Below are 12,510 nucleotides of genomic sequence, written 5' to 3' on the forward strand. Positions count from 1 at the left end.
CAAAATATGTTCAGATTATTTTCTCCCATTTTACTCATTTCAATTTGTACCCATGCTGTCTTTTCATCAGTCTGATAACAAGAAGACAAAAATCTAAGTTGAGCTGCTTCATAGTAATTTTTAAAATTGGGTATTTGTAACCCCCCCCACCCCACCATCATATTTCCATGTTAGTTTTTCCTATGCCATCCTAGGCATTTTGTCTCATAAACCTTCTTACATTTTTATTTAAATCTTGAAAAAACATTGTTGGTATAAAAATTGGTTATGATTGAAACAAGTATTGTATTCTTGGAAAAATATTCATCTTTACACAATTTATCCTTCCTATTAAAGAAATTGGGAAATCCTTCCATCTTGTTAAATTCTTTAATTTTATTCAATAAATAAGTCATTTAATTTAAATAATTATTTAAATTCTTATCAATATTAATTCCTAGGTACTTGACCATCTCCTGCTGCCATTTAAATGTTGTCATTTTCTTAACTTGAGTATAATCTGTCTCATTCATTGGTATTGCTTCACTTTTATCAATATTTACCTCATAACCTGATATTAACACATAGTCCACCAGTCGAATATTTACTTTTTTTAATGAACTTTCACGGTTTGTAAGATATAACATTACATCATCAGTGAAAAGGCTAATTTTATGTTCTTTATCATTTATCTTAAAACCCTCAATCTCATTATCTCTTCTAATCACATCTGCTAAAGGTTCTCTGGCCAACACAAACAAAATAAGGAGATAGTGGACAACTTTTCTAAATGATCTTTCCAATAAAAAAATTATATTTGTCTATTTGTAATTTCTCTAGCCTTTGGGCAATTACATAATGTTTTTATCCAATTTATACAATTTATTGGAATTCAAAAATCCTTTAATACTTTAAATAAATAGTCCCATTCTAATCTATCAAATGTTTTTTTCTGCATCTAAAACCAAAGCTACTGATGGTATTTTTCTTTTATGAGCCACGTTGAGCATTCTTAAAAACTTAACAATATTATCAGCTGATCTTCTATTCTTAATAAAATTTGTTTGGTCCATATTAATCAATTTAGGTAAACATTTAGCTAATATTTTTGATATTAGTTTAGACACAATTTTATAATCTGTATTCAATATGTTTCTGTAACTGTAAAAGGATTTGTAATTTAATCATTTCCTCTTTATTTATTTGTGGCAAAGTAATTTGTGACTAATATTCATCTATTTTATCTCCATCTTTCAAGGATTCTGACTGATATAATTTCTTGTAATATTTCATTAAAACATCATTAATGCCCTGTTTTTCATAGGTAAGATGAACCGAATGTTCTTTTATAGCTGTAATTGTTCTGGATAATTGTTCTGTCTTTAATTGCCATGCTAAAACTTTATGTGCTCTATCACCCAACTCATAATATTTTGGTCGGGTTTGCCTTATATCTCTCTCCACTCTGTAAGATTGTATTGTATAAAATTTCAATGTTATTAAATCCAATGCTCTTCATTTCTCATATTTACTTTATTTTGTAATTCTTTTCTTCATCTTTATTATTTAATTTTCCAAATGGTTAACTTCAGATGTATTTTTTTAACCTTAACCATATATTTTATTATTTGTCCTCTTAAATAAGCGTTTAAAGAATCACAAATTACAAATTTATTGGTTACGGAATGTTCATTAAGATCTAATTTTTAAAAATCTGTTGTCTTATAAATTCACAGTAATTTTGTCTTTTTAACAATGCAGTTTTAAACCTCAATCTATAACTTGTATTTTGCTCTTCCTCCAACAAAATAGACATAACCGAAGGTGAATGAGCACAAAATATCTTTGCTTGATATTGAATATTTTGAACTCTAGCTTGCAATTGAGAGGAGATTAAAAACATATCTATTCGTGAAGATATCTTGTGTCTAAAAGAATAAAATGAATAATTTCTAACGTCACGATACATCTTCATCCAACTATCCACAAGCTTTATTTCATTCATAAAATTCTTCACAACTTTAACTACCTTGTTTTTAACCATAAATTTACCTGATCTCTTCAATTTCGAATCAAAAGTAAAATTAAAGTCTTCTCCCATGATTATTTTCCCCTTTGCATTAGCTAACTACATAAAAACATCCTGTATAAATTTTCCATAATTTTCAGTGCATATATATATTCATCAAAGTCCAATATTCAGAATACATTTTACAATTTACCATCGCATATTTCCCCACTTTATCAATAATAACATTCAATAATTTAATGGGTACATTTTTATTTATTAATATGGGCACTCCCCTAGCTTTAGAATTAAATGAAGAAGACAATACCATTCCTATCCAGGCCCTCTTTAATTTCACATGTTCTATTTTTGTTACATAAGTTTCTTGAAAAAAAGGCCACATCTACTTTAGTTTTTTTCAGATAGCTTAATAACCTTTTCTCTTTATCGAATTCTGGATTCTATTAATATTAATTCTAATAATAGACAATTTCCCCACCATTAGACACCAAAATTAAGGCTTTTTTCCATCCAGCATCCTCTTCCCCCTCCTTACTCACCACAACCCTTTCTCAATAATACACTGTAGCGGGTGTGGCTGAGTGTGGTATCACGAACCATCTCCAATGTGACTCTTCAGCAAATGCTTGGAGCTGCAGGTTGGACCATTAGGTATTCTCCTGGTTAATGGACTGCAAACGCGCAGTGCTGCGTGATGAGTAATGCCACGTTGGTCTACTGTACCTCCTTCCAGAAAGCGTGGGCCCCCACTGTGTTTAATTTAAACCTGCCAGCCCTGCGAATTGGAGGCAAAAACATAGTCACATCACCACCCCATCCCGTGGAGCCTGGGATGGAAGGGATATAAAATAAGCATGTAAAACTCAAATAAACAGTCTATATTGATTAACCTGGTGCATGTGTGTTGATTTAGTAGCTCTACCAAAGTACTCACTACAGTCGGGGTGACCCCGACTGCAAGATTCAGCCGAAGCTTGAATCTACAGTTGTCATGAACGCAACTACAGCAGCAGCAGTAGCAGCTTCCGCCACGGCGGCAATTAATGTGGTGGGGCTTCACTTGCCTCCTTTCTGGACCCATCAACCTCAGGTATGGCTTATATGGCTTAATCAGTTTCATCTTCATGGCATAACGGCAGATATTGTTACAGCAGGTAAAGTGAGTGAATTTATTGTCCATCCCCCAACGGACAACCAGTACACAAGGTTCCACCAATTTCTCCTGGACACACTGGAATTGACCAGGCACGAGCATGGCATGCAGCTTATGAATATGGAGGGACTGGATGACAGGAATCCATCCGATCTGATGAATGAGATGCTCGCGTTAGTGGTTAGTCATTCTCATTGCTTGCTTTTTGAGTCTCTATTCCATTCTACTGAGTTGTGTCTCAATACCAATAACTAACATGGATTTCCACGATCCCAGTGACATGGTCCGGGAGGCTAATAGACTATAGCGTACACCAGCACAAGTGTCTGCTCACATACAGCCTGTATGCTCAGCAGATACATCGCTCGTGCCCTATGATCCTCCTGTGTCTGCGGTTCAAACAAAAAAGGAGGAACGTATTGATGGGTGATGAGAAGGGTGTTTTTACCATCGCTGTTGGGGAAAAATGCCTGTAGATGCATCCCACTGTGTAGCTACCACAACAAAAAGGCAGGAAATGACAGATCCAGCTGCCAGTAATGACCTCGGCAACTGACACCAGTACTTGCCTCCTGTATCTTCAAGATGCTGCTGGTAAATGCCAGTTTCTCATAGACTGGGTGCTGAGATCAGCTTGGTCCTGCCAAACTAATTTGAGAAGACACATAAGCAACAACACCTTGCTCTTCAAGTAGCAAATGGGACTGCCATTCCCAGCTTTGACACACGATGTGTCACGATTGGGATAGGAGGTGCAACATTCCATTGGGATTGCATTTTGGCTTCCATCACATAGCCCATTTTGGGTGCAGATTTTTTAAGATCCCATGACCTGCTGGTCGAAGTGTAGCAGAGGAAATGAGTTAATGCCTCCACTTTCCAAACTTTCCCATTGATAAGCAGCAAAGGGCGAGTTTCCCAGTTCCGGGTGCACACCCTACACAAAGACACCTATGCTGCCCTGCTCAATGAATTTCCTGGTGTGCTCTCTCTTAATTTCAATAACTCCAAAACTGCCCACGGTGTGTCCCATTACATTGACACCTCAGGCCTGCCAATTTATGCCAGGGCTCGTCATCTTCTGTCTGATAAGCTGCAGCAGGCAAAAGCAGAATTTGCTGCAATGGAAGAAATGGGTATCATGCGGGGTTCCAACAGTCCTTGGGCATCGCCGTTACACATGGTACCCAAGATCACCGGTTGATGGGGTCCCTGCAGGCTCAATAATATAACTACACCCGACAGATACCCTATTCCCTATTCCTCATATACAAGATTTAGCTGCCCATCTGCACAATTGCCGTGTTTTCTTCAAAGTTGATCTTGTCAAAGGATACAATCAAATCCCAGTCCAGAAGGATGACATTCCTAAAACGGCAATTATTACTCCTTTTGGATTTTTAAAATTTCTTAGGATGCCATTTGGTTTGAAGAAATCCACTCAAAAATTCCAGTAGCTTATGGATGCTTTGGACAGGGATTTAGAGTTTGCTTACATCTACTTAGATGACATCCTCATTGCCAGTCAGCATGAGCAGGATCGCCACCTGCACTTGTGCCACCTGTTCCAACGGCTGGAGGAATTTGGACTTACCATCAATCCTAGCAAATGTCATTTTTTCAAGACAACCATTGACTTCCTGGGGCACAGAGTCACAGCCAAGGGGGTCTTTCCCTTATCCAAAAAAGTGGACGCAGTCCGTGTCTTTCCAAAGCCTACAATAGTTAAGGGACTGCAGAAATTCTTGGGCATTATAAACTTCTATTACTGATTCATTCCAGCAGCTGCTGTCATTCTTTGACCACTATTTCAGCTCCTCACAATGAAGTACAGGGACGTTAATTGGACCACAGAGCCAGAGCTTGCATTCATAACTGCCAAAGAAACTCTGGTCAAAGCAGAAATGCTCGCGCATCCTAATCTCAATGCTTTCCTGGAACTCATCACTGACGCCTCGGATATGGGTGTGGGTGCAGTTCTTGAGTAGTCAGTCAATGACCATTGCCAACCCCTGGCTTTCTTTAGCCAACACCTATGGTCATTGGAGATAAAATACAGCATATTTGATCAAGAGTTGTTGGTATTGTATCTGGCCACATGACACTTCCGATATGTTTTAGAAGGTGGGCATTTCACTGCTTTTACAGACAATAAGCCATTTATTTTTTCCTTCAGCAAAATATCGGACCCATGGTCAGCCAGGCAGCAGTGTCATTTGTCATACATTTCTGAATTCACAAAGGATGTGCATCATGTCTCAAAGATAAACAATTTTGTCACTGACATGCCGTCCAGACCAACAATACATTTTATTCTTGAATTGGCCAGGGCACAGGCCATGAACCCTGATGTTCAGGCATACAGTACGGCCATTACTAACCAGGACATACAGTGGGTGGCACTACAACTAGGCAGTCCAACTCTACTTTGTGACATATCTGGGCTACCCCAGACCAGTGATCCCGGCATCTTGGAGGCAACGTCTTTTTGACCAAGCACTCAGCTTGTCTCATCCATCCATCAGAACAACCATCAAGCCCATGTTGAATAAATATTTATGTCTAAGAAAGATGTTGCACAGTGGGCCTGGATGTGTACCTCCTGCCAGACTTCAAAAATTCAGCGGCACACTAAGGCACCTTTCCCACCATCCCATTGCCATCCAGTGACACTGAGACATGACCTAGAGCATTCATTGTCAAATGGATCGCTAAATTTGGTGTCCTGACGCATAAAACTTCAGATCACAGAGTGCAATTCACCTCTGCTTTATGGACTGCTCTGAGCGCTTTTGTGGCACACACCTGCACCACACCACAGCATACCACCCACCGGCCAATGGCCTTATGGAACCTTTCCACTGACAACTCAAGTCCGCACTCAAAGCCTGACACACTGGTCCCAATTGAATCAATGAGTTACCATGGGTTCTACTGGGAATGCACACGGGTCCCAAGAAAGAAATGTCTGCATCATCTGCAGAGATGGTTTATGGCACGATCCTCTCGGTTCCAGGGGACATTCACTTCTCATCCATCTCTGACCTGGATGTCCTTCAGCAGCTATGAAGTGGTGTCGCAGTTAGCAAACCTATTCCAAACAACTGGCATTGAACCCCTAAACAGCATGTGCCCCCACCACTCATGGACAATGATTTTATTTTTGTACCAAGACAGTTCCCAGGAGCACCATTGCAAGAGCCGCATGAGAGTCCTTTCCGCGTGATTAAGAAGGATGGGGTTGTGTACACTTTGGATATTGGGGGGCATTCATAACTGTTCAGTGTGGACAGACTCACACCTGCCCATGCCCACTTCACTCATTCATTGCCCCCAGGCCAGGTGACGAGGGTGTCTGCCTAAGGTGCATGCAGCCAGTATATTGGTTTCTGGCAACAATTCTTGGGGGGGGCGTGGTGGTTGGTGCTGTAGTGGCTGTGTGGTGGGCCGAGTGGGTGCACAGCATGGTATCATGAAAAATCGCCAGTGCGGTTCTTCAGCAAATGTGTGGAGCCACTAGGTACTCACCTGAAATGCACACTCATGGTGCTGCCTGCTGAGTAATGGGACGTTGGTCTACTGTGCCCCCTTCTAGAGGGCGCAGAACCCTCAATGTGTTTAATTTAAACCTGCCAGCCCTGCAGATTGGAGGCAAACACATAGTGACATCATCAGCCCGTCCCGTGAGCCCAGGATGGGAGGGATGTAAAAGAAGCATGTAAAACTCAAATAAACAGTCTTTTGTTGACTAACCCGATATATGTTTGTTGATTTAGTAGCTCCGCCAAAGTAATCTCTACAATACTATATATTTGTAAATAGTCCAAGCTTTAACTAAAAAACGAAAAGATAGAGAAAGGAAAAAAGAAAAAAGTAAAGAAAATCCCCAAGGGGTGCGTAATGTTGAATTGTCTCTATTCCCCTGATCTATATGGAATTCAAGAAGCATCAGATTAGTGCCCATGACTCCGCAATGGCCAGCATGATATTTCCCACTAACTCACACGAAATACCATCCCTTACAATAGTCATTAATAGACCTTATAATCCATTAATCTTATCAAATATAATAGATTACGCACATTATAGGTTAAACCTTCCTTCCCCTTTAAGCTCTCTCGAAACACAATATAGTTTCAGTTACAGCAAAAACCTTTCAATTGTACAATTGATTCAAGTATCAACAACCACTTGTTGGTCTTTAGCAGGTAAAGAATCAGCATATACCTTTGTTTCATTAGGCTCAGTAAAAAATCTATTCCTCCCTCCCGGGACAAATACTTTCAAATCAAAGGCATTGCCTTTTTTCCATAACACTTCTTTAACCGGATTAAACACTTTTCTCTTCTTCAATAATTCAAAACTTATGTCTGGATTTAAAAAAATCTTATTTCCATTATAAATCAAAGATGATCATCTTTCTTGAGCTTGTTTTACTGCCAACTCCAATATCTTCTTTCTTACTTCATATCGAAGAAATCTGACAGGTATTGGACAGGGCCTTTGGTCAGGCTGAGGTTTAGGTCTCAGGGCCCAAATGGGCTTGTTCAATTTCCAGATCTCCTTGAAATTCGGCCTGACCCAAAGATTCTGGTATTCACCATTGCAAAAAATTTTTCATATCTTGACCTTCATCCTGTTCTTTAAGTCCAACAATCTTAATATTATTCCGCCTGCTAAAGTTTTCCAAAACATCTATCTTTTGCATTAACTGATCGTATTTTGCAGCAACCTCTGCTTGTACTTTTTTCATTTGATCTTTGAGATTTTGATTCTCAAATTCATTCCCTTTAATTTTACCATCCACTATTTCAAATCTAGTGTCAACTTGTTCCATTAATCTTTCCATCTTAACATCATTCTTTCTTACTTCATCAGTTGACACTTCCATAGATTGCTGGAAAAAGTCTAAAAATTGTTTCATTTCTCCAGAAGATAAAGAAGCCTCTCCACCTTTTTCTACTTTTTTCTTCATTGTAGGCCGTTCTTGATCTTTCCTTTGCTTTTTCAGGTCCTCCTCTTGATCACTGAAGCTCTGAGTATTTTGAATCTTTTTGAAAATGTCCTCATTCTTTAAAATGTCCTCTGCAAATGCATGATTCTTCACACATGCGCAGAGTCACTTCTCCAGTCAATGTCGGCGTCCATTGTCGGAGGAGACCTTGTGCAGCAGTGTCCAAGGTCTCCCTAGCTTCTGGCCTCTCTCCTTTGGATGTTACCTTACAAACAGCTCTAGGATCCTTTCTCAAGGTAGACCTCTCTTCCTTTTCTTGTTCCTTTCCTTGCTTGGTTTCCTGTATTGCAGTAAGGCCTTTATCCTTCTTTGTAGGCATTGTTAGTGACTTCTGTTTGTCTTCAGACAATTCTTCCTTATAGTTTCTGTAAATGTTGTAATCTTTTTTAATCACTTTTTCTCAACTTTTTTGAGGAAAGCAGGGATTATCAGTCTAACCTTTTGCCATCATGTCCCATGTCCCCGTGTTTTGTTTTGTAAGAAAAAGTTTTATATATTTGAAAATGGGAATTTTGATATGTATATCTATGGAAAAAAAAACAAAATAAAATATAAAAAAAAAGAAGATCCAATGCTTCCACTTCTTTAATCTCCACATTGTCCACCACATAGGCCTGTTGTAGCGGTTCACCAGAGGCTTAATCAAACCAGCCCAGGAGGTTCTGGGTAGCATCATGACATCACAATGTGATGACATCATTTCCTTGTTCTAAAAAAAGCATTTGCTTTGCTAATTGCAGTTTTATTTTAGCATCTATCATTAACCTTGATAAAATAGAAATGTAACATTGAATATCCTGATTTAAATTGTCTTTTATTATACAATAAAGCAGGGTTTTCAAAAGCTGTGCATTACAGTTTGAGTAAATGACTTTTACCAAACTTAAACTCAACTACGTCTGATCATTTTCTCGTTCTTCATTTTCACACTGTGATATAGTTGCTACATTGGTCTATTTTGACCTCTCCATGATCAAGGTCCTTTTCTCTTGTGAATACTGATGCAAATATTCATTTAGGACCTCCCCAACTTCTTCTACTTCCAAGTACATGCTGCCTCCTTTATCCTTTAGTGGTCCTACCTTCATTCTTAGTAACCTTTTGTTATTCACATACACAGGGGTCAGGGGTTCTCCTCAATTCTCCATGCCAAGGCCTTCTCATGCCCTACTCAAGCTCTCCTAAGTCCTTTCTTAAGCTCATTCTTGGCTACCATACTCTTCTCATCAGCCCTTTCTGTTTCCTTCTTCCTATATCTAATGTATGCTTCCTTCTTCCTCTTGACTAGTTGCCTGTCCTGTTTCATCAGCTATAGTTCCCTTTTCCTACCATCTTTTCCTTGTCCCAGTGGGTGAAACCTATCCTGAACCCAGCACAAATGGTTCCTAAACTTCCTCTATATTACTTCTGTGCTTTCACCCTTAAACAGGTTTCCAATTTATTCTCACTATTTCTTGCATTATCCCTTCATAATTAGCCCTTCCCCAGTGAAGGACTTTCCCAGTTTGACGGTTTTTATCTTTTATGCATAGCTATGATGAAAGCTAAGGGAGTTGTGGTCTTTCTCACCAAAATGCTCCCCCACCGAAAGGTCCACACCTGACCATATTCATTCCCCAGAACCAGATCCAATATCGCCTCTCCTCTCGTCAGCCTGTCCACATACTGTGTCAAGAATCCTATCTGTACACACAAATTCAGCCCCAACTATCTCTCTTGCTGATAATGGCTGTCAGTCAATATTAGGGAAGTTGAAATTACCCATAACTACAACCCTGTATTTCCTGCACCATTCCAAAATCTGCCTGCTTATCTGCTCCTCGGTGTCCCATGGGATATTTAAGTGTCTATAAATTACTCCCAGCACAGTGATAGCTCCCTTCCTATTTCTGGCTTCCACCCACACCAACTCAGTGAACTCTCCCTCTGCAACATCCTCCCTTCCTATGGCCGTGATACTATCCCTGACCAGTAATGCTCCTCCCCCCTTTTATATCTCCCATCCTATTGTTTTTAAATTGCTTAAATCCCAGTACCTGCATAAGCCAATTTTGTCCGTCCTTCAGCCGTTTCAATAACGTCCACAACATCATAGTTCCACGGACTGATTCATGCTCTAAGTTCATCCCATTTATTTTTAATACTTCTAGTGTTGAAATAGACACAGTTTAAACCCTCTAACTGGCTACCTTTATGTCTTGTCCCCTCCCTGTCCTTCCTCACCAACTCAGAGCACATAGCATCATGCTGCCCCAGATTTCCCACATGCTACACTCAGAGCATTCCACTGCCCTAGCTGCCTTGACCATGAATCTTTCCTACCTTAAAATCAAAGACCTTACCTTCTTGGAATCAAGCTCGTCCTCAGCCTGCCAAAGCCTCGTGAGTCAAAGCTCAGCTCCTCACTGGCTGTACTTCTTTATTTTTCCCTGCTAATTATCTCAAGTACTCACTCCCACAAATCGCACTCTGCTTAACTCTTTAGTTGCCCTCCACACTCTTTTTAAAACACACTCAGTTCAGCTGGTACCCTGCACTCACCACACGTCCGAGTCCCCCGCTCCTCCTCTTGCCACGTCAGTCCTGGGTTCTTCATTACCCGAGCACTGGGGAAAATGGCAAAACGGTCAGTTGCTTTTCTTTTAATAGTTGGTATTTTGATTTATATATTTAAACATCTTTTGACATTTGTAGTTGGATTTGTTTCATGTTTAATTTTTATCTTATTTATGAGTTAAAATTAGTATGTTTTTTTCATTTAGGTCAGAAAGTGTAAAGTTCTTCAGAGCTTGGAAAGGTGGGAGTTTAAAGCTGTCAAGGTCAGTCAGGGTGGAGAATTTCAGAGTTGCATGGTTTTAAGCCTTTTTTTAAAAATAGAGATACAAAAACATAACATGCCCTTTCGGCCAACAAGCCCCCGTCATCCAAATACACAAATGAACCTACACACCCCATATAGTTTTTGAGGTTGGGATGAAACTGGAGCACCAAGAAGAAACCCATGCAAACATGGATAGAATGTACAAAGTCCTTCCATACAGCACTGGATTTGAACCCAGATCACTGGCTTCGTAATAGTGTTACGCTCAACATCACACTAGCCGTGCCATTCTGAACCTTACTGCTGTCATCTAGAAGACCTTGAACTTAGAACCTGTGCCCTCTTCATCCTCAATGACAATGAACGATTGGCATTTTCATTCAAAAATCTAACTAGTGTTAGATTGGAATGGGAAATATTCAACATACTGCAACGTGTGCGCTACCATAAAGTGTGGAAAGAAGACAAACACACAAGGAGTCAAAGTCGAAGACTGATTTATTGCACTGGCATCTCTGCTTATAATCTTTCTCCACTGCTGACGGCAGGAGTGATGTCATGGCAGCGCCGATCTCCAATTGAGCAGCGTTCCCACTGTTGCTCATTGTTTCCCGCCATGCAAGTGGTCACCTGGGACAAAGGTCATTGGTCCCCACGGGGTCTGCGCAATCGCTGCATTCGTCGACCATTTTGTGTCATGTCCCAGTTAGCGGGCCGCTACAATACTGTATTTATTTGTGCTGAAAATACACAAGAAAGACGAGGAATGCTCCAGAGTAGTGACACTCCTTGCATAGTGTGCAGAATGGTTTCATCTGCTAGAGAGATCAGGTGTTAATTTCTGAATCATAAAGAAGGTTGCAATTCACACAAGGGAAATAGCACTGAAGGGAACTGTGTATTTACTTTAAATTGTACACTTGAAGTCTTAAGCTTTAAGAAACAAAGTTCATTCACATAAGTAAAAAAAGAACCTGGGAAATTTATGTGTACATTTAGGACTCTAAAAGAGAGATTTAATCTGAAAGAAGAAGAAATGAAGATAACTTTAACCTTCATAATGTCCTGAGATGCATGGAACAAATCCTTTGAGGGGCCATAGAAATTTCTATGCAAAATCAAATCAATGAGAAAGTGCACTATATCCATGGCACATTCCAATCTGCTGACTCCACACTCTGGATGCAAACACCTTCAATATTAATATTTTTAATAGAACCATAGAATATTACATGACCCTTTAGCCCTTCTAGTCTGTGCCAAACCATTTTTCTGCTGAGTCCCACTAACCTGCAACCAGTCCATAGGCCTCCATGCCTCTCCCATCCATGTATCTGGCCAAATTCTTCAATGTTAAAATTGGTGATGCTGCAGCTGTTTAAGGCATTGGTGAGGCCAGGTTTGGAGTACTGTGCTCAGTTCTGGTCTCCAAATTGTAGAAAGGATATAGATAAGGTGGAGAGGGTGCAGAGAAGGTTTACAAGGAAGTTGCCTGGCTTATAGCATCGGGATTA

The sequence above is a fragment of the Narcine bancroftii genome, chromosome 4, assembly GCF_036971445.1.
Source record: "Narcine bancroftii isolate sNarBan1 chromosome 4, sNarBan1.hap1, whole genome shotgun sequence".
In the NCBI taxonomy this organism is placed as follows: domain Eukaryota; kingdom Metazoa; phylum Chordata; class Chondrichthyes; order Torpediniformes; family Narcinidae; genus Narcine; species Narcine bancroftii.